Genomic DNA, 27,605 nt, shown 5'->3' on the forward strand with positions numbered 1-27,605 from the left:
TCAGTCCTCTTTTCTCTATCCCAAGGAGTGTTAGGAAGACTGGGATGCCTCGTAGTGTACAGTAGGCATTATTGAGAGAAAAAAATAAAAGAACAGATTCTCCCACGGCCTCTAGCGGCACCCTTGAAATTCTGGCATGATATTAAGTCCTCCTTAGTCCTCAGCCACCCATGCCACGCGCCCTGAAGTAAGGCTGAGAAGGAGGAGGTGGTGGTGGTATAGGAGGAAGGAGAGGAGGATAAGTATAGCCAAGACGAAGAAAAACATAAATATATGAGAGGAAGGAAAGGGGAAAGAAATGAGAAACATAAGAAAGAAAAAAGGAGCAGAGATAAGCAGAGGAGAAGACGGAGAAGGAAAGAGAGGGTGAGGAATACCATAGAAAAGTGAAAACAATACACGATGTACTCTTGATAAAATTCTTACACACACACACACACACACACACACACACACACACACACACACACACACACACACACCACCACCACCACCACCACCACCACCACCACCACCACCACCACCACCAATGTCCATCTATATAAAAGTTTCCCGGAACAAGTGACTCCCAGCGAACGAAATATTTATTCTGCACAAGCGAGTGTAATTTCAGATGATTACAGCAAAAACCATCGGGAAAAATCGGCCCGTTCAATCCCTTCGTTGCGCAGTGTGACGAAGCTAAACGTATGTACTACTTATGAACCATGATTCTTGGAAAGTGGATTACGCCAGTCACGAGGGAACCAGTGGGAGCTAATGTCCGCCTGGAGGTGCACCGTCTGGCCAACTGTGGGTGCGGGAGAGTGAGGCACAGAGACACAGAGGCACGGAGGCACGGAGGGAGGTTAAGGCAGAGCAGAGACGAGCTGAGTGTTTAAGCTGCCCCCGTGACCCTTGCCGCCTCTCGTCTGCAGGAGCTGTGGGCTACGTGAATGCAAGACTAGAGGCTTGTATTCTAGAACACTTCTGTGCTTCACCTTCACTATTTCAAGAGGGCTTATTTGGATTTACATGAGATTCTGTAGGGTGTTTTTACGTTCTAGAGGCAGAGTGACAAGATTTCTAAGTGATTAACTGGAGAAATACTCTTGAAAACTCCACCAATCATCTCTGTGGTACTTGGAAATAGTCGTTTCTGAATACTGACCTAGGTACTGAGGCACGGAGATGAGATTAGAGGAGAGCAGAGGCGAGCTGTGGGTAGTAGAGGCCGCCCCCCTGACCCACGACCCCTCTCGCCCTGACCCTGCGAGTTGCGACACACTGCCGGCCTCTCGTCTGACCTCATACCGCTACTTGAGCCTAACACGTGTATTTTTTTCTTCATATTTTTACTGACCGGCAAATATTTCCTCAGCGTGTGTAAGGAAACGAATACAAAAGGCGTGAATTGACTCAGTGACTTGGGATGTGAGAACGACGTTGCCCCAGAACGACAAACAAGCGATGCATCATAGAGAGAGAGAGAGAGAGAGAGAGAGAGAGGTGTTAAATAATGAGCACGCGTGGGTAGTGGGGAGAGGCGTAATGTATCCCTTATAAGTCCATGGCTCGGAGCTGCTCATAGGCTCGTCCTTCACGCTTGCTGGCCGCTGGGGAATGAAGGGCGAGGATAGAGAGAGAGAGAGAGGGAGGAAGGTGGTGTTGTTATGCGCCCTCGTCTTATCGCCAGACTTTTCCAACAGTTGTTACAGCCAATGAAACTATTTACTTATGCTTGTGTGTGTATGTGTGTGAGAGAGAGAGAGAGAGAGAGAGAGAGAGAGACTGATGACCTTTTTTTTCTCCCTCTTCCCTCAGGTCTCCGCCGAGAAGACTGACTGGTGCTCCCTCTCATGCTCCTCACGCAGACCCAAGGTGTGGCCGGCCAGCAGGAGGCGCCGCCCACCACGCCTCCCTCACAGCCTCTCCCCACGCCCGCAGGCACCCGTGTGGTAAGTACATCCTAATTCCATCTTCCTGCCATGCGATCTTTGAGGAATCATTTTCACCTCCTTCATTTCCCTGGTTCAGTAGAGGCGCTCGTGTGAACCTCGGGCTTTGAAACGCTCTCTGTTCTCCTCAGGGTTTATTTTTGATATCCACAGGTGATTTTTTCTGGTTTTCATGTGTATTTTTTTCATTGATGACGTAGAATTGTCGTTAAACTTTCCCTAGAATCACTAAAACACACTTTGGATTCTCATTAATCTTCCCTATAGCATGTTAGAAGTAATTAACACAGGACACTGCAACATTTAGAGGTATGGAGACGCTTCACTATTCATACCTAAACACACACACACACATTCACAGGGTCTTCAAGTTAGCTGCTTCTCGTTGTCTGCATAATTTTCCACTCGCCGTCGTCATGCTCGCCACCTAACCTCCTCAGCACGAAGTGTCTACCCACACCCACAAATACAAACAAATTAGGCGACTGGGGGCAGCTTAGGCGCTTGTCCCCCGCTCCTGACGGCAGAGGGAACCGGTTGTGCGCGTGTATCCATCAAGTGTAATCGGCGAAGGTTATCAAAATCGATCGGCTTAGTGTCTCGAAGGTACAGAGAAGGGAAGAGGGGACGGGAGGGATGGAGGAAGGAAGCTCAGGAGAGGACAGATGGGTTGCGACGCTGCAGGAGGAGTTAAGAGGCAAGCAGGAGCGTCACGGAGGGTCCTTAAGAGAGGGAGAGAGAGAAAGAGAGGGAATTTTTTTTTTACCTTCCTTGTGGTGGAAAATACGTAAACTTATTCATTTTTTATCTTTTCCTTATTTTTTTCCTTGTTGCAAAAGATTAATTCATCGCCATAAGGTTTAGATTTTTATTTGTTTCTTATTGCTGCTGCTTTGTGTGTGTGTGTGTGTGTGTGTGTGTGTGTGTGTGTGTGTGTGTGTGTGTGTGTGTGTTGTGTTTCCTTATTGTTATTTTCTTCAGTACGAGCCTCTCTCTCTCTCTCTCTCTCTCTCTCTCTCTCTCTCTCTCTCTCTCTCTCTCTCTCTCTCTCTCTCTCTCTCTCTCTCTCTCTCTCTGCTGGAAAATTATTTCTTCATTTTCTCCCGCAGCTGTTTTCGCTCCCCGGGATGACAAAATGTTTTCTGTTAATGGCATGGCGGAACAGGGCGTGGCGTTATCATTTTCTCGCTCTTTAGTACAAATATGGAAAGTCCCAGAGGCTGCAGAACAAATAAAATGAAAGCAATAATCACTAAGGCTGCTTGGTGAGTTTTCAATGGAATGCTGGTGGTCATGGTGGTCATGATAGAGGTGGTAGTGATAGTGGCCATGGTGGGGGTGGTTATAGCGGTCGTAGTGTTGGTGTTTTTAGTGGTGATAGGCGTGGTGGTGATCTCTGTGACAGTTGTGATGGTGGTGGTGGTGGTAGTGGTGTTGGTTTTAAAGCACGGAAGAATTTACAGTCAGGGAATTTAATAAAGCAAAGATAAGATTGTGCTGTCAATTATTTCCTGGTTCGTTGCAGGAGTTAATCAATGAGCTTAGATTTTTTTTTTTTTTTCTCTTGCTCGATTTTTTTTTTTTTACGTGTAAGAGAAACAAAACCAATGACATAAAGAATTAATAAAAAAAAAATGGGAATAAAAAAGAAGGCCAGTAGAACCAAAAAAGAAATCATTTAAGTTTTCATCAAGCAGTAAATTATTAACGATGCATTCCAATCCTTCCAACCAACAAATGGAAACCAGTATGGAGAATTAAAATAAGTAGATGAACAAATAAATAGATAAACAAACGTACGAGAAACTGAAACCACAGCCAACCAAACAACAAAACACATGACAAATAACATCATGCTTAGCTCTTTTGCTCTCATTTGTCAGCAGGGAATTACAAAAATGAAGAAGGATCCACAACAAGAGTCGAGAGAAAAAGATGAAAGCGAGGCAGGAATGCGCTAAAAGAAAATTAATCACAAAAAAATAAGTGAATGAAGATTGCGAGGAGTACGGGTAGTCATGTGCACTCGCCTCTGATTAAATTGGAGTAATTAAGCAATAAAACCGCATGAAGCACGAGGGTGGCGGGGCGAGGGAGGCGGGGCGAGGTGGGCTGGGACAGGGCCGGCAGAAGGGGCAGCGGGAGTGTAGGGACGGAGCCAGGAATAATAATATGTTACAGGGTTATTAAAGCGAGCACAGGGTGAGGGCTGGAGGGAGGAAAGCAGCAAGCAGGGGAGGTGAGGGTGGCAGGGTGGTATAGGGTGGTAGGGTGGTGGAGCAGGTGATAGGCATCGGGTGGTGAGTATCACGGGTATCAGGAGTATCAGGCTGGCTGCGGACTGTTGTGCTTCATAGACGGGACGTATTTGCCTATCAGTGAATCATAATGGCCTTCAGTTTCCCGTCAGTCAGCGATGGGCGGCGATAAGCGGGGCGCGGCGGTGACCTCTCAGCCCGACCTGGTGTCCCTGGTTTATTGCTAACTTTCATTACTGGTGATAATTGCTACTAAGCGCCGGCCTCCACCAGACTAATGAAGAGAATGATGCCTGGAGCTTTATCTCTCATCTCACGTCCGTCTGTTGAGGCGAGAATTGCACCTCCAGCTCCACGGTCCGCCGACCAAACCTGCGCCAGACCTGCACACCGACACTGCCTCCAGAACTGATCAAAGCTGCGGTGGGATTTAACTCTTGGCAAAAAGTTGGTAAGCTTATAAGGCGGCCCCAGCCACATGTCGAACGATTGTACTCCCAGGAGAGCTTGAGCCACGGCAGTGTTACGATGTTTGATAATAAGCAGGGGTGATAACAGTCCTCATCAAGCCTTGCATGGACGGGAAATTGACCCCATCGGTGGGGACAGCCTGAAATTTCATATGTGCAGCCTGTCTGTCCACGGCGATACTCCCGAGTGATGGGAAGCACCACACGGGCAAACCTGGTGCTGCCCGCGTGGTTCCGCAGACGTTACGAGCACTGCGTTACGGTTGGCTGGGCTGGTGTGACCACGACCGACCGGGACTCTGAGGACTCTGTGGGTCATTCGAGGTCAGCCAGAATCCGTTTCAGATGGCTGGGTTAAGAAGCGTGTGTCGTGGGGCTCCCGTGCAGGGCGATGCAGGGTGAGAGAGACAGGTGCCCTTTGTTCTGCAGCTGGTGGCTCTTCACTACCTCAAGAAACACAGGAGTAGGCTCACCATACGCTTCCTGCTTCGGCTTCATGACTTTCCCCAGCATTGAGTACTCAGGAAGCACGCAATGGACTTCCTTCCACCACTGATGATCCTGACGATGGCGTGAGGGAAGGACTCGTGGCCGCCAAACAGAAGCCGCTGCAGACAACTCAGCGCCACGGGAGGACCCCTGTCACGTGGATGTAATGAATCTCCAGAATAACTCCTTCTCTCTCTCTCTCTCTCTCTCTCTCTCTCTCTCTCTCTCTCTCTCTCTCTCTCTCTCTCTCTCTCTCTCTCTCTCTCTCTCTCTCTCTCTCTCTCTCACACACACACACACACACACACACACACACACACACACACACACACACACACACACACATTCTGCGTTCTGCGTGTCTCTCTCTCTCTCTCTCTCTCTCTCTCTCTCTCTCTCTCTCTCTCTCTCTCTCTCTCTCTCTCTCTCTCTCTCTCTCTCTCTCTCTCTCTCTCTCTCTCTCTCTCTCTCTCTCTCTCTCTCTCTCTCTCTCTCTCTCTCTCTCTCTCTCTCTCTCTCTCTCTCTCTCTCTCTCTCTCTCTCTCTCTCTCTTCCAATTCTCCCTGCAAACTCGCAACCCTGGAACGCTCCCTGCAGGAATACAAACTATTAAAAGAAGAGAAAGGGAAAGAAAATTAAACACGAATGCATCTCTTCTCAATTTACATAATGGCTGGTGGGGAATATTCACAGCAACGAGAGGGAAGCGAATATCTATGCAAAACGGAGACGAAATAGCAGTGGTGGCGGGTCGCGTGGGCATATAAGTTAGCCCGAGCCACTATATAAAAGCCGAGGCAGGACTAGAGCCGTCATTACCCGCCTGGACGCTGCACCGACACTTCTTGCCACGCTTAAGAATGAAGGCGAGAGGCTCATTTTACGCGTATTATTGCTGCTACCTGAGGCGAGCCTCGTCTGCCCCTCCCTCTGACTCCCACCCTTATTACCATCACCACCAGCACCACCACTACCGCAACCAATGCTTCACTGCTAACTTACACCTCTACCACAACCAATGCTACCTTCTACCACCATCACCAATGCCACATACGTACTGCCACCATCACCACAACTAATGCTACTGTCACCACAACCATTACTATCTATCACTACCACAGACACTACAACAACTGCCACCACCACCACCACCACTACTACTAGCATTTCTCAATCTTTCAGCCTCTCAGTCTTCATCAGCATCACCATCACTATCATCACCACTTTGCATTTGGTAATAGGAACAAACACTTTGATAATAATAGTAACAATAATAATAATAATAATAATAATAATAATAATAATAATAACAATAATAATAATAACAATAAACCAGGAGCGTGGAGAAAGTAGGTGGATAAAAATAAGACAGAGAACAGAATACAATATATAATACGTGCACAAGTGGACGGCGAAGGTCAATGGGTTAATTAGTAATGAGAATAACAACGTCAACAGCAGCAGCAGCAACAGCAACACAATAATGAGGATAGCGAAGACAATAACAGTAACATCTATATAAGCTAGATTCGTCTCTCCTTAAAAGGGAGTACGGAAGCAGACACAAGGATTCTTTCTATTGAGATAAGCGTCAGTGTGTATGTAATGTTAATTTCTTCTGTACTGGAACGCATTTTTTACCATGAGTTTTGGGTATGATTGGACGATTGTATGTACATTTGGAAGGGTTTATGGAGGTCAGAAGATCAATATCCGGAGTCTTCACTATTCTAATCACCACATAGGTATATAAAGCTGTATAAAATCACCAAATAATAAGCAGAATGAATATGGAAATGCGTCTTGGTATTAAGGGGTTAATAACAGGAGTAGTAATAGCGACAATAACAATGAAAAATTATTGTGATGAGATAAAAAAAGAAGGAAAAGAGGATAATCAATAACAACAACGACCATAGTAATAAGAAGAGTAATAATGATAGCAATAATAACATTAATAATGATAATAATAGTAAGTTTTTCCCTGAACTCTGCTCGCTCAACCAGAATAAGAATAAACAAAAATATAATTAGATAACACAAAAAAAAGATAAATCTCTATTAACTCGACCAGCTCTTCCGAACCTGCAACCAAACCACCACCACCACCACTACCACTACTGTTGTCACCTGTCCCTCCATCAAGGCCTCCTCTCTGCCCTCCTCACTCCCTTCCTCTCCCCTCCCTCATCTCACTGTTTTCACGCCACATCAGTCTGTTTCTTGCCGCTTCTGCTACCTGTGATACTCTTGTCCACACACACACACACACACACACACACACTGGAAGAGAGACAAACAGAAAGTTGCTGAAAGGCATTCCCTCCTCCTCCTCCTCCTCCTCCTCCTCCTCCTCCTCCTCCTCCTCCTCCTCCTCCTCCTCCTCCTTCTTCTCCTGAGTATGACGACTCAACATAAAGACCTGAACTGCATTTCTTTTCTTTTCCTATTTTTTTCCCATCGACTCCTGCATGACTGGTGTCTTTCGCCAGCCAGTACTTGTAGCGAGAGGAAGTAGTTTTTTTTTCCTTTTCTTTTTTTTTTCCTGTGAGACTTGGGCGGGGCGAGGTGAGGCGGGCCGAGGAGAGGCAGGGAGAGGAGAGGTCAGAACCGGAGTGAGGGCAGGAAGGCAGGGAGGTCAGGGAGAGTATGTGAGCGTGGTGGGAGTGTTGTGATAGAAGCCTGCAGGGAGAGGAAAGGGCATGGGCAGCATTAGGATAGGTTAGGCTAGGCAGTTAGGTGAAGTAAGGTGTGGTGTTGATGTAGGCTAGGACGCAGTAGGGAAGGTGGTTAGGCTGGATAGGTTAGGCAAAGTAAGGCGTAGTAGCGAGGCTGGAAGGGTGAGGCGTGGCAGCTGCGTGGGCAGAACTGACTGGGGCGTGACGGGACGGGGCAAGGCAAGAGTTACCCCGCTCAGTTCAAAGCATCCCCGGTGGTCCAGTTCTTAATTTTCCCCCAGTGCTCCTTATAAGCGTCGCCGCCACTGCCCCGCCCCGCCCCTCCCCGCCCCGCCCCGCCCTGCCAGACCCTCGGCAGGAAATGGATTTTTTGACAAGAACTAATGGCGGAGTCTGGGAAGTCTTGTCTTTTTAAAAATATGTATCGCAGAATTTTACTTAGTGTTGTATTTTTGGCAGGAATGCAGCTGCGATCAAGTGTTTCTCTTTTCTTTTCTCTATTTCTCTTCTTTCTGATTTTCTTTTTGTTCTCACGGAAATGATCCCTGAGTTGTTTTTGACGAAATATTCTGGTGACTTGCCCTTCATATTATTATTAGTAGTAGTAGTAGTAGTAGTAGTAGTAGTAGTAGTAGTAGTAGTAGTAGTAGTGGCAATTACATTATACTTGTAAATCCCCAATATTGTAATCATATTCAAGTAACACTGCGTACTAGACAGAAAGTTTTCATTTCCGAGACGAAGCCAAACGGAATCGCGGTGAGGCGAGGCAGCGAATTGCCCGCATCAGCACTATCGAGTTGGCTTATCGCGCGATCACGTGATAGGAGACGTCAAATTAAAACGCATTAGGAAATCTCGAGGTACGGCAGGTGAGAGGGCAACGCTGCATCAGATGTGGCGGGCTGTGGTGAGGTGTGGCGTGGTGTGGCGTGTCTGCCTTCTTCGCCCTCTCTTAGTAAGACTGTAAGTGACCATTGCCTCGCCAAAATGACCCCTGACTCCTGCCCTCTCAGTTTGATAGTCTATAATGTTGTGTGATCGCCCCCCCTCTCCCCCCACCATTCACGCTACCTGGCTTATTGGAAAGTGGCGCTGTTCATGCAGAGGGAGTCATGCAAAAAGAACCTGCCTTTCCGTGGGCGTAGAGTGACCAGCAGACCGTGTGGTGACGCAAGGGCCCGCCAGTGCCTGCAGGATCACGCCGGCGCAGCAGGTGGTGGAGTGAGGGCCGCCGGCTCCAGCTCAAATGTCCACAAGCCTCAAGAGGTCCTTCAGCAGGGCTCAACTCCTCGCCTGTCAGTCATCGCTGAATAGGGGAAGCCGCTGAGCAAGGGATGGAAGAAAGAATGGGAGAGTGAGTGAGTATGTGCGTGTGTGTGTGTGTGTGTGTGTGTGTGTGTGTGTGTGTGTGTAGCAGGGAGGCACGGAAGGGAGGAGGGGACAGAGAGGAGAAGTGGCCCTCTGTCAGCTATTTGACCCCTCGTGACCCGTGCGTTTGTCCTCTGTGTGACCCGTTTTTCTTGAGTTTCGTCTTTCCATAGTCTACACGTGTTTATCTTACCTGGAGAACACCTCTCCTGTTGTCCCCTTTTATTTTACTCCTTTGTTAAGTTATGCGTCCGTGCCACTTGCATATAAATGATTTATTCCTCCATTGCCGTCGTTCACACTCCCCTCCTTCGCCTCTCACCGTTGTTATTATAGCCTTACCTTGGCAGCCTCCCTTGCCACTCCGCTCCTTGTAAGCCTGCACGCTCCTTCGCCGCCCGAGAACAGTGGCGAACGTTGGCCGAAACACACACACTCCCTGTCCGCCGGCCGCCACGAAATCCTTACTCGCCGCCCACGGAACCCCACGCCCTGCGGAATGAGGTTAAAGATACTCACACTTGGCAATACTTGGTGGTGGTGGTGCGTTGCCCAAGCTGCTGCCACGCCGCTGACTGCTACGAGCTGACCCGCGTTGGGCAAACTGTCCACCCACGCGGGCAGAAAAAATTACAAATTGGAAAGGGAAAGTGAATAAAGTATTGCAAATATTATAATAGCATTTCCTTTCAGTATTTCGTAAGGTGGTCTCTGTTATATCTCTTAACACTTTGGTTCATTTGATTTTTTAGCACTTTTATGTACGTGTGTGTGTGTGTGTGTGTGTGTGTGTGTGTGTGTGTGTGTGTGTGTGTGTGTGTGTGTGTGTGTGTTTACTTGAGTTCATTGTCTGATTGTGCAAATATAACTCTCTCTCTCTCTCTCTCTCTCTCTCTCTCTCTCTCTCTCTCTCTCTCTCTCTCTCTCTCTCTCTCTCTCTCTCTCTCGTATGTCATTCCAAAGTAAACAAAGAGGTCAGAAAGAGCCGTGCCTGGCGTGCAGTCACCCACACGCCACACTCACTCCCTCGCACAGGTGAAACTCTCTTTTAGCAGACACAGTTAATCATGCAGGCGGGATGTTACTTGATACAGGTAACGGTTGTCAATGAGGTGGTGATGGTAGTGGTAATAATAGTAGTAGTAGTTGTAGTAGTAGTAGTAGTAGTAGTAATCGAAGTAGCTATTGTTGTTTTTCTTTTTCTTTTTGTTTTAAAGTCGCATGTCAATTTTTCTCCTTTTCTGGTTCTGCTTTTTTATTATATTTGTCTCATTTCTCTTTTTTTTTTTTATTCAATATATTTTTTTCCTGAATTTCCCTGCCATTGCTCCGTCTTTATCGTTCTATTTTCTCCTTCCTTGTACTTTCCTTATCATTCCTTTTCCTTCATATTAAGAACGTGGTGCTTTGTATAATAGGAGGGTTGACACATTCCTTTCTGAACGCTTGCGAGACATCAGCGGCTTTAATATTGAGTGGATTTATAATAAGACGGATGCATTATTAGACGCACAAAATGCCATGAGTATGAGGTATTTGGAGGACGTTGTTTTCTCCACAGATAATAATAACATGAATCTTATTTGTTGGAATAGAGTGTAGGCTTCACAATTACGAAGGAATGTGATGGTGGTTAAGTGGCCTGAACGGGGCGGGCTCCAGTGAAGGGAAAAGATGAAGCGACATGCAGACTATTTCTTCGGGAAAAAGAAACGTCATTAATAACTTGTGAAAAATTACTGGTTCGTTTCGCACAACAAGGCAGGACTGCGGGAGACGGAGAGGCGGGGTGAGGGGAGAAGTTAAAAATAACCGATTCGTCACGCTGCTAAATGACTACAGGCGGAGACGTGCGGGGCGGGGCAGGGGAGCGGGGCAGGAATACGTGGCGCGTGCCATGTCTGGCCTGGATGGTAATGCGCCGCAGCGGAGGAGGCGGCGAGGCCCACGTGGCGAGCAGACAGCCTTTCGCCGCCGTCTATCACGACGCCTCGCCACCACCGCCGTTCCGTCGACAGTTCCCGCCATTTCCGACACGGCCCGACCCGGCAAATTAGTCACGACCGAGGTGTGTTTGTTTGTCCCTTGATTAGGTCGTTTGTTTTGGTGTGGCGGCGGCCGCGTGGTGGCGGCGGGGCGGAGGAGTGCTCGGGGCCGCTGTCTGCATAATGGATGAGGCCCTCCACTGGCCCTCCTGCGTGTGCCCCGCGTCGGCTCACGTTAGCCTTCACATTTGATGGATAATTGAGGGCGAATAACCCCGCCTGCCGCTGCGCCCATTACCATGTGAATGGCGCGGCCCAGAGCTGTGCTTGTCTGCCCGCGCCTCACACACACACACACACACACACACACACACACACACACACACACACACACACACACACACACACACACACACAGAGAGAGAGAGAGAGAGAGAGAGAGAGACTAACGAACAAACAAAAACCTTTCCTTTCCTTCCCCAAAAGCATTCTCTCTCTCTCTCTCTCTCTCTCTCTCTCTCTCTCTCTCTCTCTCTCTCTCTCTCTCTCTCTCTCTCTCTCTCTATGCCCCCACCGCCGCCACCACAAGCCGTGAAGGAAGGAAATATTTATCTCCGCGGCCTTGCATTACCTCCGCCTCGTCGTTCTATTTCCTTGCGGGGAGATATTCCGGGTGATAGTGAGGAGTTAGAACTGTTAATTTCCGCGGCCAAACCTGTGGTGAGGCTGCGCAGGGACGCCGCTTTCCGCACCTCCTTGGCGGCATGATTTTCCACAGTTCCTTGACTTTTCTTTCCCAAATAACGAAGGAAACTCTCAACTCGCGCACCGGCAGCTGTGACTTGACGCGGCTGTTCTCCGTTTTCTTTTCTTTTTCGTCTCTTGCTTTTCCTTTTTTTTCTCATCTCGATTTTTCCTTTTTCGGAGCGGCCACGATGTCGAGAAGATGGTGATTTACGTTTGCTGGGGCGAATAGGCACGCACACACACGTACACACACACACACACACACACACACACACACACACACACACACACACACACACACACACACACACACACACACACACACACACACACACACCCCAGTTCCTCTCATTAATTTCTTGTATCATCTATCCTTCCATCCTTCTGTCATCTAGTAAGCAATCTATCATGTCTTTCATCCTATCTATCTATCCTATTATCCTTGTCCTATCGCTAATAAGTCATTTGTTTTGTGTTCTATTCTTTTAACTATCTTTCTATCCTCCTCCTATTCCTAATAATCATTTTATCCAGTTTTCTCTCCCCTTTTTATCCTCTTCCTAGACACTTTACCCATGTTATCTGTGTTTTATTTCTCTTCTCTCTCTCTCTCTCTCTCTCTCTCTCTCTCTCTCTCTCTCTCTCTCTCTCTCTCTCTCTCTCTCTCTCTCTCTCTCTCTCTCTCTCTCTCTTCTTCTTCTTCTTCCTGAAATGCCTCAGTCAAGACTTAATTCAATAACTTTCCTTGCCTTGCCTCGACTTACCATGCCTTGCCTTGCCTTGCCTTGCCTTGCCTTACCTTACCTTGCCTCTCCTCTCCTCTCTCGCCTCGCCTCGCCTTGCTTTGCTTCGCCTTGCCTTGCTTTGCCTCAGCGCGCCTCGTTCGTTGAGTCGGTAAATCGTTGAGGTTCCTCGCTTGTCTTCATCTTCCTGACGCTGTGTTCTACTCAACAAAAGGTTTCGAGTTAATTACTGCCAGAAAATTGTCTGCGTCGTTATTCTGAACTTTTCCCTCCGGTTCTCCTCATTCCTGCACCGGAGCCCTTCCTTCCCTCTCGTGTTCTTAGACGCTTTGAAATTTCATTGTGAGGTGTTTTCAAAGGTCACGGAGATGATTAGTTGTGCTCGTCTGGGTGTTTCTCCCCATCAGTGGTGTGGAATCCTTATCAAACCATCACTGAAATCATGAAAATACTTTAAACCAATGATTTCCAAGAGATGATCAGTAGTACACTTATTGAGATTGTTTTTTCCCATCGTTGGTGGTGAATTCTTATTAAACTATCACTGATATCATGAAAACGTTCTAAAAACAGTAACATTTGCTTAACTGGTTGTAAGTTGCTTGAAAATACGGGCCCTTTTTACTTAACGCTCTTAATTCTCAAGTATCAGTTTCCTTATTTTCTGGAGGACTGTGAGAAAGTCAAGGATGATATTTTTCACTTTCATAGCTACTCGGGCGACAACTTGATGTTTACTTGTTCTGTTCTAACCAAAAATAGAGGAATAGATAGACAGTATTAATATTAAGACTGGAAATCGTCTGTGATGCTAAGGTTCCAATTCTCAAACTTATCTGTGCTCTACCTCCACTATTTCAAAAGATTTTATATAAATTTACACGAGTTTTTAAGGTGTTTTTACTGTTCTAGAGGCAGATTGACGAGATTTCTGCATTATTAACTGGAGAAACACTCTTGAAAACCCCGATAATCATCTCTGTGGCTTTGGAAAATAATCGTGGTGAGAGAGCAAAGCATTTCTGAATACTGACCTAAATAAGTAGCAAGGTTGGATTTCTCACCATCTTCAAGAGCTTCGGTGTGTAAATGACTGAACCCTGCGAGGAGAAAACGTTTCTTGGGTCTTTTGGGTGTTAAGTTTTTATTATGGCCCGTATTCTGAAACGCTTTGCTCTCTCACCATCACTACTCTTCATATGTTCTAGTTTAAGATAGTAATGTTCTTAAGGGTATTTTTATGGTTCTGGTGATGGATTGACAAGATTTCTAGTTTATCATAAGGAGGAACTGTCTTGATTACCCGGCTAGTTATCCCTGCGACCTTCGTAACTTGTCGTGGTGAGAGAACAAGACGTGTCTGAGATATGGCTAAGAGGGAAGAAATTGTTGACAGTGCCGTCCCTTCTGAAAATAAAGAAAAGAAAATGCCTGCAAAAGCTTTGAGGAGGAAAATTTACTGAGGTATTAAGTATTGTGAAGTCAGCCGTGTTGAGTATTTATGTGTCAGGAAAACTGGACAAGAATAGTGAAAAAAAACACTCAAATTGCCATTCCTTCCGAAAAAAAAAGGAGGAAAATCAAAAGGTTATTTTTTTTTTGGTCTATCAGTCAATTATTCATGTTGCTGCTGCTTTAACTGGTGGTGGTAGTGGTGATGGTGGTGGTGGCAGTGATGGAGGTGATGGCGGTGGTGGTGTCATGTACATTAAAGTGATCATCAACGTGAAGGAATGGTGTTTAAAAGTGAGGTATGTCCATGACTGCCAGTGTTGGTGTGCTCTAGTTCTCCTCCAGTGTTGGAGAAGATGCCGCAGCTATGTTCTTGCTCTTTTCTCGGGTTATCAGAGCGACAGGTGGCGAGTAGGGTCGTTAATTAAAGGTGTGTTTATATTTCTCCCACTCCTTGACTTTCCATTATTAGTTTTTACGTCAGGAAGAGTGGCTGGCAAAGGGCACAAAAATGAGAAATAGACTAATCAATATATCGCTCCCAGAGGAGATAATTAAAAGGAGATTTTAAAATGTTACACTTCTTGAACTCAAAGCAGCGGGGACGATACACGAAAGGTAACATAGGAAGGAAAAATCAATGTCACTGCAGTTATTTTATTATACCTGTTATGTTCTCATCGATCACCATCACTACTACCATCACCATTACCACCATCACCACCACGTCAAGGCAATCCACCCACCGCATCCCTCCTTGCTACAGCACTCTAGAACACAGCAGCACGCACGACTCAGCAACACAACACACGGCAACACAGCATTCACTCAACGCAGATCTCGACGTGTCATGTTTCCATTCACCCTACGAGAAACACACACACACACACACACACACACACACACACACACACACACACACACACACACACACACACACACACACACACACACACACACACACACACACACACGGAGCGAGGAATCTGTCGTAATGTTACACACACACACACACACACACACACACACACACACACACACACACACATGTACACCCAGCCCTCTCCATGACCCCTCGTGACCCGGCCGTGACCCCAATGCGTCTGCCCCACCCCCAGGTCATCCTTAGAAGGCCCTAATGACTCTCGTGTTCTCCAGTAAGTCACGAGCGAGTCTTGATGCGAATATGAGACATGGCTCTGCCCGAGGCGCTGTAGAAGGCGGCGGTGGTGGTGGTAGTAGTAGTGGTGGTGGAGGTGGAGAGAGGGGATCTTTTATTGTGATGTTAGTGGTACGAGTGCGTTAGCAGTGGTAAAAGTCGTGGTAGTAGTAGTAGTAGTAGTAGTAGTAGTAGTAGTAGTAGTAGTAGTAGTATGATCTCGTTTAATTGTGGTCTAATTATGTTCTAGAATGAGAGAGGAGAAGGAGGAGTAAAAGAAGAAAGAAGGAGAATAGAATGAGGAGGAGAAAAAGCTCAATATGTGAATGTTCTCGTTACCTTCAATATAGAATAAAGAGAGAAAAAGAAGGAAGAGATGAAGAAATAAGAGAAGAAAAAGAAGAGGAGGAGGAAGAGGACGTCAATTAGGGAATGATCTACCAGTAGTCTTGGATAAAAGTAGGAAAAGAAAGAGGAGGAAAAGGAGGAGACGAGTGATCTTAGTGGGACATAATCCTGTTAACATGAGATCAAAACCAGTTTGCAATGTCATTATACCATTCTCAGAAGCGACTTTTTAATGACGAACTGTTTTATGTAACTTGCTTGTCGTTCATTTTTATTTGTAGTTTTATACATTGGGTTAAGGGAGAGGAGGGAGGGAGAGGTAAGAGGAAGAGAGGGAAGAAGGAAAGAAAAAGGAGGGAGAGAGTGTGAGGTAAGAAAGGGAGAGAGGGAGAGGAGAGGGAGGGAGGGAGGGAGAGGTAAGAGGAAGAGAGGGAGGAAGGAAAGAGGAAGAGAGGGAGGAAGGAAAGAAGGAGGAGGGAGAGAGAGGTTAGAAAGGGAGAAAAGGAGAGAGAGGATTCATTGTCTTCACTTCAGCCAGAAATGAGACACTTTGAGGGCGTTGCTGTCCCAGGGCGAGGATTAGAACGATTGCGTCTTGCCTTGCTTTTTTTTTTTTTTTTTTTTTTTTCGTCCCTCCTGCCGCTCTTATTGCTGCAGTAAACTTGACGCCTGAGAGGTGTGAAAAGCTGAACCAGACCGGTGACAAAAACTTTCTCTCTCTCTCTCTCTCTCTCTCTCTCTCTCTCTCTCTCTCTCTCTCTCTCTCTCTCTCTCTCTCTCTCTCTCTCTCTCTCTCTCTCTCTCTCTCTCTCTATGCAAATGTTCGTGTCCTCTTTACCGTGCCCAGTTATTGTTTGTCTCAAGACGTGGTTAATGCTTAGAATTTCAGTGAAGTGAACCAAAGAGGATTTATGCACTGAGAGGAGGAGGAGGAGGAAGAGGAGAGATGGGAAGAATATTGTAGGTAGCGCTTCACTGACGATTTTTAACAGCTATGTCTCTCAGGTGTGTTTAGCTATTGTATTTTTTTTTATATACCATCTCATGACGTAGTAACGTAGCAGAATGAGGCGCATTGTTTCCTACGATACATGGGAGTTCAGTTGTCCTGTAAACACACCGCAATTGTCTGTTCCTGCTTTGTTATTTGGGTGAAGATTAATCGCGTCTCCATCGTCCTTCCAGATCCAGAAAACCCATTGCAAGGTCATACCGAAAACATGATTGTCGCTGAAAAAATAACGAAAAGGAAGATACATTTCTTCTCTTATTTTTATTCATTTACACTTATGTCGGGTTTTGATAAGTGATTGCTATGTTGTTCAAGTTGGACTACTTGTGTTGTGGCGGTCCTGAGGTGGGCGGGGCCAGTAACCTGGAAGGCGAGGCAACCTGACGGGCGTCCTTTGGGTGGTGAGGCAGGCACAACTATCCACATCTCGCTGGCCGGCCTGACGTGTGTAATAGGAAGGTTGCGTGCCGCGCCCAGACAGTTGGGTTTGTTTTCTTGGGAGGAATGGAAAAGAGGAACCGAGACTCGGGTACCTGGCGGAGAAAAGAAATGTTTCGTTAGTTCTTGACTCGAGTGGAAAAATAGCAGATTCTTGGCCAGGGCGGAGGCCGAGTCGGGGCTACACTCCCGCGTCCATAATAACAGCGTAATGGATACATAACGGAGGCTGGCTGGCACGTCCGTTGCATGTATCAACACCCCAGCATTACCTGTAGGATTTACGGCCGCACGACTCGGAGATAAAGGAAGCACCCTTATTTTGAGCCCACAGTCCGACCTCTTAGTCCATTTCAATTTCACAAATTAAATAACATTCATCAGGCGAGGCGGGGCAGCGCGAGGTCATCAGCTTGTCATCTGCAGCATGTGTTTACCTCGGCGCGGGGCGGTGCTAACGAGCGGCGGCACACACGCTGCCGTGATGGAAGTCTCGCCGCCCTGCCCGGGAGGAGGTGGCACAGACATGGGGCTCCCCCAGACCCTCACTGAGTTATGTTAGCTACGTAGCAACTCTGGTCCGACATTCCCGGGAGCAGAGTGTCCGCCACCTGCCTGATTAAGACATAGATCACTCTCACTAATGTGTGTGTGTGTGTGTGTGTGTGTGTGTGTGTGTGTGTGTGTGTGTGTGTGTGTGTGTGTGTGTGTCGCAAGAATCGCGCCTCAATAGAACAGTTGCAGGTGTTGAAGTGACTGCACCAGCGGGAGAAGACCCTCAGGCTGGTGATGGAAACAGTGATGCTGAATGGTGACTGGGAGGCGTTAGGTTGTGGAAGTGGTGATATTTACGTTATTGAAGACTACTTTTTATCTGAAAGGAATAAATGTTTTTATTTTTATCTCAAATTTTATCGTCTCATTTTTTTCTTTGGTAAAATAATGAGAGATGTTCGAGAATGAGGCACTAGAGACTTAATCCCCGAGGCAGACTGGTATAAATTTACCATAGTTGACCCTGTAGACTGGTTTTCTGTGAACATCAGTTGGAAAAAAGATGTATTTTATGGTAGACCCTTTCATTTTTTATTGTTTCTTCTATATCGTTGACTTTTCTTCATTCGGTGTAACAGACACCGAACTAACATCATTAGGTCTCTATGACGCTGAAGACATCTATGCAGAACGGTTTGGTTGGCAATAGACAATCTCATTATCAGACTTTGATCTCTAAGTTATGAAAATAAACTCATTTACGGGACTTCATATGTTAATGGTGTCTTGTAGTCTACTTACTAACCTAGAAGGAAAGAAAATATCATACTAACTTCGAGTTATCAATTGAGGAAGAAGTAAGTTTTGTTCAGGAATAGAGCTAGATGGTATATAAAAAACACAATGCATAGTTATAACCTGACTCTACTATTATAGCGTTTTTTTTTGTCGTAGATACATGTTTAGAAATACTTTACCTATCTTGATATCTCCTTATGTGACAGAAGAATATCCAAAAATATACGATATGCAGTTGACCATCTTTTCTGTGAAATATTACGATATCTGTTGAATCTGGCAACTTCAACGGGAGTTTGGGTCCTCTCCTAGTGTTTCCTTATGATTGAAACATTGATATTTACACGTCATTGTGATCAGGAAATAAAGAAACTAAGTTTGCTTTTTCTAAGAGCATGAAATAGAAAAATTTATGTTTACAAGTGGCAGTTTATGTATAAGACAAGCAAACCTGTGTGCACTCATCCACTCTATCCAGAAGCTTAACTAATTTTCAAAAGTTCCCCAATAGCTACACAACTACCATTGGTCTACTGTTTCTATCCAGTTACCTACAAACACGTACACATTCACGGCAGCAACATGCAAAGTACACTAAATACTCCGGAGCAAAGCTGCCTCACCTTGTTTCATTAATCAGCTAACTCTTGCACACTTTCACACCAAAGCTATTTTTCATTTACCATCGACGATTTTATATTCGAATCAAAATTAAAACGACGATTGAGAACTTTCGGCCTAAAGATGTTGAGGGCCGTGACGGCCTTGGGCGCCGCACGGGGGAAGGAGGTGGCCGTCGGGTCCGGCCTGGGGCCCAAGGCAGGGAACTGGCTGCAGGTCCTGCTTTTCCTTGGTGGCCTCAAGCTTCACTACTAGTCGTCCACTTGCAGCGCATCACACTAGGCAAGGGTCGCCATAAGCAAGAGATCAATGTCTACCACTCACCGGATGGTGCCGTGAGGGGCCCTAAAGGGGTGATAAGGGCTCCTTGCATAGAATATGATGGTGAGTGGTGTGTACGGGACCTCTGCTTATAATGACACCGGGCTGAACAACTCGCCATGAACGAGGGCACGCTGTGCGCCATGAGCCAGGCACTGACAGTACCAGTGGTCCTTTACGTTAGGTTAGGTTAGGTTAGGTTAGGTTAGGTTAGGTTAGGTTAGGTTAGGTTAGGTTAGGTAAAAAGGACTCACTTCATGACAGTGTTTGGGGAGTGGTGTGTGGCGGGTCATTGCTCATGGCGACCCGTGTGAGGCATTGCAAGGTTGCATCGTCACTGCTCTCATAACCACGGGACTGGGGTTGACCCTTTCTGGGTAAAAGTTTCGTCCCAGTACCTGTGTAGGTAATAATACTTTGAATCGTTTCGCCATCGCCATCGCCGCACCGTTAGCCTCGATAAACGGATCGTTATCCTCAACAAACACATCTTTACCGTGGACACTGGAATCGCAACCTGTCGTGGAATCCCATTGTTAACGTGGACTCATTTTCCTTTGCGGCTTCAAGCTCACTGATTGTCGTCAACTTGCAGCGCCTCACACTAGGCAAGGCGTCGCCTTAAGCAGTCTGCCGTGTCTACCGTCCACCAGATGATGCCGTGAGGGGCCTTTAAGGGGTGATAAGGGCTCCTTGCATAGAGTCTGGTGGTGAGTGGTGTGTACAGGACCTCTGCTTATAATGACACCGGGCTGAACAACTCGCCATGAACGAGGGCACGCTGTGCGCCATGAGCCAGGCACTGACAATACCAGTGGTCCTTTACGGGGTGAAAAGGACTCACTGACAGTGTTTGGGGAGTGGAGTGTGGCGGGTCATGCTCATGGCTACCCGTGTGAGGCGCAGTAAGGTGGCAGCGTCACTCTCCTCGCACTCACGGGTCTGGGGTGAACTCTTACGGGGTGAAAGGGTTCGTCCCAGTACCTGTGTAGGCAAGTGAACTTCAATTGCGTCGCAGTGAGGTGGCAGCGCCACTCTCCTCGCACCTAAGGGTGTGGGTGGACCCTTACGGGGTGAAAGGGTTCGTCCCAGTACCTGTGTAGGCAAGTGAACTTCAATTGCGGCGCAGGAAGGTGGCAGCGTCACTTTACTCGCACTCAAGGGTGTTGGGTGGACCCTTACGGGGTGAAAGGGTTCGTCCCAGTACCTGTGTAGGCAAGTGGACTTCAATATTGTGTCTTGAAATCGCATCGTGAGAACTGGAACCGCATCGACATCGTGGAAACCCGCATCGTTCCCGTGGAAACTGGAATTGCATCTTGATCGTGGAAACTCGCATTATTATCGTGGAAACTGGAAGGCATCTTTATCATGGAAAGGCATCGTCATTTTGGAAACTCGCATCGCTATCGAGGAAACTGGAATGCCATTGTTGTCTTGGAAACTCGGAGCGCTATCGAGGAATCTGGAAGCACATGTTATCGTACACACTGTTATCGTGGAAGCTCTCGTGATCGTCGTTCGTTTCGTTATCTCTGAATTACTTAATTAGTGTTGGTATTATTTTTAGTTTCCGTTATAATAGTGATGTTGGTTATTTTCCTTATATCTTTTACTGTTTTTTTTTTTCAGGGAATAGTTTAGTGGTCTTAAACCTTTTCTAAGTCCGTCCACCTTTTCGAGAAGCAAGGAGGACTATAAAAGAAATGCATCAATATTTGTAATTTTCCTCTACTTTAAGACTGAGAATCAATAGATAACATTATTGGACTTCTACCTGAAGCTACAGTTTTTCGGTCCTAAACAGTCACTATAGAGTGCGAAATGTATTATAGCAAGATGTCACATCTGAAACGCATCACCCCGTGTTCCGTCTGAGTGTGGTATATTACTATTGTGAATAAATCGTAATACTTTGATTAATGCCAATAGGAGAGGACCCAAGCTCACATTTTCAGTGTTCGCAGGTTGGTTTTATTCAAGAGTGGGTCAGCATCGTCTCGCGGTACAGATTAGTCGTCTCTTAACACTGTATTACGATGTATCTTTTGATTTACCATGCTTCTACTCCTTCCAGTATTTTTTTCTGTTCTTATTTTACCATGGTGTTTCTTTATAGTTACTTGAGTTTATACGACTAACAATATAAAGTACAATATAGTCGCCTGGTGTACCAAGCTCTTTCATTTCTAGAGACTTAAATACAGCACAGAAGCTTAACACACATTTCACCTCGCTTCTGCACAGGTTAATTCTTCACAAGGAATGATTGATTGATTGATTGATACATTTATTGTTGAATTAATAAATAATTACAACAAAGGAGGAGGATAGGTCTTGCCACCCACCCCCTGGGCAAAGACTTAAGGTTAAAGTATCATAAAAATAACTCTGGATAGTATACACAACAAGAATACAAGTATTTCAATAAATGAATACACATATTACACACCTTATTGCCTAAGACATCCTACAGTCTGGGAGCAAACTGAAGATATTCCCTGAGTATTTCCCTGTGGGTGGCAGAGTTTAGGAGATGGTCAATGAGGCTGTTCAAGTCATGCTGACCTTGTGGCCTATGATATAGTGACGCAGAGTGTGTCCCCTTGCTGTAGCACACAGCACACAGCACACACCAGGAAAAGCAGCAATGACTTCCCAAAAGTATTTGTAGCCTAATCTGAGCCTCATTGCCACCCTGTCATGTGAGTAGAGCAATATTTATTCGGTTTTCTTTATGGGGAAAAAAGAAAATTAGCGCCCGAAACAGAAATATTCCGAGGAGGCTGTAGTTTTTTTTTTTTATCACCGTGTCCCTAAGCTCTGTCTTGCCATAGCCTCAACATGGTAAACCTTTAGACTAGAAATAAAACGATATAAAGATGAAGAAGTTTATCTTAAAATACATCCTCTTTCAAGCTGACACTCACAGAAAACTAGATATAAGGGGTATCTTAAGTAAATTTAGTCCAGCCTGCCCTCTTCCAAAACCAATGTAAAAAGATCAGCGTTGTGTGTCCCCCTCCTGAACATCTCTCATCATTTTTACAAAGAAGTGGAAAACACCTTATAGGCAACAAATCACGATAAATGCTGCTTAAAGGTCCGTATTGAGAAACGCTTTGCTCTCACCACGATTATTTTCAATGGCCACAGAGATGAGTGTTTCTCCAGTTAATAATGTAGAAATCTTCTCACTCTACCTATAGAACCATAAAAAAAAAACACCTTAAAGAACTCGTATCAATTTAAATAAAGTCTTTTGAAATAGTGGAGGTGAAGTAGAAAATGTTTGAGAGTACGAGCTTAAGTCCTTCATTAGACACTAGTAGATTAAACTTTACTAGGCAATGTTTGCAGAGGAAGAAAGCTCCTCGTTCATTTTCATTATTATCTCACAGTTCATATGAGTAGTGGCTGATGAGAAGGCAGCATTTCAGGTAAAAAAAATGACGTTTATTCCCTTGAGACAAAAGGTAGATTTCAATAACACAAATAGTATCAGAATAAATAACCAGAGAGAGAGAGAGGAGTGGGTGTGTGGGTCAAGACGGCGAGGGGAAAGGCTGCGTGGAATTGAATAAAATGAAAGGGGTGAAGGTGAAGGAATGGAATTAGATGGTAGAAGTAGTGCACGAGATGAGGGCGAAAGGTGACGAGGATACAGATTGTTTGTGTAGCGTGGGGTGTTGGGAGAGCGATGGTGATGATGGTAATGCTGGTGGTGGTGGTGATAATGGGCTCAGGACGTGTGTTGCCTACTTGTCACCGCGACGAGGCCATGGACGTGACGTTAGGTGAGGCTGTGCTGGTGTGAACAGTCTCCTTGTGTGGCTCTTGCTCCTTTTTCAGCTTTCTCTTGTGTGTGTGTGTGTGTGTGTGTGTGTGTGTGTGTGTGTGTGTGTGTGTGGGTGGTCGGGTGTGTCCGTTTCATATTATATCTTGATTTAAACGTATGAAAGGGTTGATGGATAGTAAAAAGAATATATAAATAAAAATGGTAATAATTTAGAGAATAATTGAGCATTCCAGGGTCTTTTTGAAAATATTATTAACTGTATGACACAAATAATACAAAAAAGAAATGCCAAGCGATACACACACACACACACACACACACACACACACACACACACACACACACACACACACCAAGACCAATAGCAATTTCCATACAATAGCCATCGGATTAATAAGATGCAAATTCATTCTCCTTCCTTCCTCGTCAGTTTCCCAATTAGTAAGCATTCCTCCCACTGAGCCTCCGCCGTCCCTCGTAAGTCAACTCTCTAAACCACATAGGCCCTCCCCACGCCTCCCCACGCCACCCAGCACCGCCCTCGCTACTTCTCCTGCTGCAGGCTCCGGTACATCGTAATTAAGGGAGACCAATTATCGGGGAGAAGAAAAAGTCAGTCTGCGTCTCTGCCTCTCGTTCTCTTTCTCCTGCTACCTTTCTCTCTCCTGCTCTCTCAGCCTACTAAGTTAATAACGTAGCCCGCAGCGAGTTCCTGGTGTGGTGATGGTGGTGGTGGTGGTGGTAGTAGTAGTAGTAGTAGTAGTAGTAGTAGTAGTAGTAGTAGTAGTAGTAGGAAGAGTAGGATTAGGAGTTGGTGTATAAGGAAGAAAAGTAGGAAGAAGAGGAAAGAGAAGAGAAGGAGAAGAGGAGGAGCAAGAACTGCGGGATGAGGATAAGGAGAAGAATGATAAGAAGGAAGCGGTAGTAGTAGTAGTAGTAGTAGTAGTAGTAGTAGTAGGAAGAGTAAGAATTAAGAAGTGTAGGATTAGGAGGTGGAGTTGGAAGAGAAGAAGGAGAAAGAGGAGAAGGAGGAGGGATGAGGATAAGAAGAATAATGATAAGGAGGAGGTAGTAGTAATAGTAGTAGTAGTATTAGTAGTAGTAGTAGTAGTAATAGTAGTGGTAGTAGCAGCAGCAGTAGCAAGAACACCAGCAGCTGTAATATTAGACGCAGCAGTAACAGTAGTAGCAGTAGTAGTAATAAGCCACATCAGCTCCACTGTACTAAGATATGCTGCCGGCTAACTTTGTAGCGGTCCAGCCTGGCAGCTCTCGCAGGGTGATATATGCGTCTTCAGGCTCTATACCCGGTCATAGAGAGAGAGAGAGAGCCAGCATTCCTACACGTTCAAAGCTACAGAGAATTAATTCCCTCATAAGATAGATCCGTCCATCAGAAACACATCGTAGGGAACATTCTGAAAGCCACTTAGGAAACACAAATTAGCTTTTTATCTCTCTCTCTCTCTCTCTCTCTCTCTCTCTCTCTCTCTCTCTCTCTCTCTCTCTCTCTCTCTCTCTCTCTCTCTCTCTCTCTCTCTCTCTCTCTCTCTCTCTCCGCTCCCTATGCACTAAAGAGTCTGGTCTAGGCAAGGCTCTCACCCACACCAAAAAAAAAAAAAAAAAAAGGAGAGAAAAAGTTCGGTCAATATGCTGCTTTACCTGAGAACTGCCCGTGGTATGTGAGGAATGGGCGGTGAAAGCAATAGGAAAGTGCATAACAGATTAAGTGTGTCAAGCGAAGGTGAGGAAGTGAAATGTAAAGTGGCCGAACCTGACACCGTATGGAGTCCATGGCCATTATAGAACACTGACATGACACGAGATGATGGAGAGTGAATAGCAGTTAATATTGTTAGAGAGATGAAGGGATGACTTGTGGAGTGTTTGATAGCATGGGACGCAATACGTTAAAGTTAACCCCTTCAATACTGGGAGGCATTTTTACCATGAGTTTTGTGTATGATTTCACGAGTTTGTTTACATTAAGAAGGGTCTATAAAGGTCAGAAAAGTAATGGCTAGAGTCTTCATTATTTTAATCCCCCCTTATGAGTTTCTAAAGCTGTATAAAATGGCCAAATGATAAGCAGAATATATATGAAAATGTGTCATGGTACTGAAGGGGTTAAATGGTCATGGAGAAAAGATTAGTGGTGAGTAAATATGAGTGTGTTAGAGGTAGCGGGTACATGATATTGACCTCAAGTGAAATGGTATGCAGGATAGAGTGTTAAAGTATGTGACAGCGAAGAAGAAGGGGATTAGAACGTTCAGGAAGAGATTCAATACTATATGACAAAAGTAAAATGGGGACTTCTTACGATCCGATAAATCTATTAGGGAGGCTTAGAAGGATGGGTAGATGGCTTGATAGGTAGACAGGTAGGTAAGTAGATACGTAGATAGAGAGGCAAATAGATACAATTAGCAAAAAAAGACAGATTAACATAGCATTTTTAGAACCACTAGAAAAAAAAGTGAGAATAGCCGCCTAGAGAGAGAGAGAGAAGCGTCCCTCCTGACGAAGAGGCAGACAGATAGCGGTGCGGTGTAACAGGAGCCGAGGCGAGGCTGGGCAGGGCGGGGCAGGAGAGACGGGGCGGGTGGAGGGTATCGCTCTCGCGCGGCCTCAGAAAAGTGAAACTCCTGCAGAAAAAAAATACCTGAGCCCCATACGTAGTTTCTCCTGCTGAAGTAGTATCATTGGACTCTCTCTCTCTCTCTCTCTCTCTCTCTCTCTCTCTCTCTCTCTCTCTCTCTCTCTCTCTCTCTCTCTGCTCAGGCCAAACTCATCCATTTCGTGGCGTAACTGTTTTAAATTATTTGCCATTATTTATTACCGGCATTAAGATAAAGGATACATTGCTTATAACCTAATTAATAGAATAGGTTATAAAACAGCTCTCTCTCTCTCTCTCTCTCTCTCTCTCTCTCTCTCTCTCTCTCTCTCTCTCTCTCTCTCTCTCTCTCTCTCTCTCTCTCTCTCTCTCTCTCTCCCAGCGGTAATCGCGGCACACCTGAGTGGAAAGTGTTGCCCAGACGCCTTGTTTTCTCTCCCTCGGCGATGTACGTTTCTTGCATCTCGACTTGGAATGTGGACAGAGAAAGTCCGTCGATCAGGGAAAGGAATTTGCTACAGATGGACTTCACTTCCTCTGTTCCTCTTCTTTTCCTCTTCCTCTTCTTCTGTTGGTCTTTTTCTCTTCCTCTTCTCCTGTTTTTCTTGTTCTCTTCTTGTTCTTCTTATGTTTCTCTTTTCTTCTTCTGTTTCTCTTTTTTTTCTGCTGTTCTTCCTCTTCATCTGCTCCTCTTGCTCTTCTTTTTTTCGTCCTCCTCTTCTCTTAATCTTCCTCTTCTTTTACATCTCTTCTTTTCCTTCTCCTGTTCTTGCTCTTCTTTCTCTTCTGTATCTCTTCCTCTTCTTTCTTTCCTCTTGTTCTTCTTATGTTCCTTTTCCTCTTTTCCTGTTCCTCTTCCTCTTCATCTGTTCCTTTTCCTCTATATTTTCCTCTTCCTCTTCTGTTCCATTTCTTCTTCTGTTCCTCTTGCTCTTTTGTTTTTCTTCCTCTTGTATTCCTCTTCTTTCTCAGCCATGGTACTCGTAGACAGCAGGAGCATCCACATCAGACTCCCCATTTATTCTTCTCTCAGTCACTCCCGTCCCTCGTGTCCCTCAGTGTTCCCCATTCTTGTTCATTGACTCCAGTATTCCTCAGTTTGGTGGTAGATTGAAATAACACTAGACAAACTTGGCCCTCTCTTCACTACGATTATGTTAAAGCAGTGTGACGGACAATATTCAGTCAACAACTTTCAGATATTACAGTGTAGTCGTTGTGAGGAACCAGTGAACATGATGTAGCTATATAGAATCGTGGTAAGTTACACAAAAGTCAACTGCTGGACGGTAAATTGCGCCTATGTATGTATGTATGTATGTATGAAGAAATAGAGAAACAACTTAAACCTTAAAACCAACAATCCGCATTACTGAAAAAAAAAAAAAAAAACCGAGAAAGATACGAAGATTAAAAAATTCCCGCCGAAATTTGCACCGCGCGTCAAAACTCTACGGACAACACTCCCGCGTTTCACTAACTCTACGGCCGCATTGAACACTTTTTCACACCTTCCTTTTGCGCTCCCTCAGTACTTTCAGACTGTTCACGTTGCTAATACCGTTATTATTGTTGTATTTGGTGTGTTTGTTGGTGTCTGGGGCTGTGTTGTGTGTGCGCTGCTCTTGTTGACAGTGGTGTCTGTGTTGGGTGGTGACGCGGCGGTGGTGGTGGTGGTGGTGGTGGTGGTGGGTGTTGACAGCTAGCAGCTCGGGGAGAGAGAGAGAGAGAGAGAGAGAGAGAGAGAGAGGAGCTGTCTTTATATTAAACTCTACATATTAGCTTTTTTCTGCTCTCTCTCTCTCTCTCTCTCTCTCTCTCTCTCTCTCTCTCTCTCTCTCTCTCTCTCTCTCTCTCTCTCTCT

Source organism: Portunus trituberculatus, chromosome 42 (genome assembly GCF_017591435.1).
Source record: "Portunus trituberculatus isolate SZX2019 chromosome 42, ASM1759143v1, whole genome shotgun sequence".
Classification (NCBI taxonomy): domain Eukaryota; kingdom Metazoa; phylum Arthropoda; class Malacostraca; order Decapoda; family Portunidae; genus Portunus; species Portunus trituberculatus.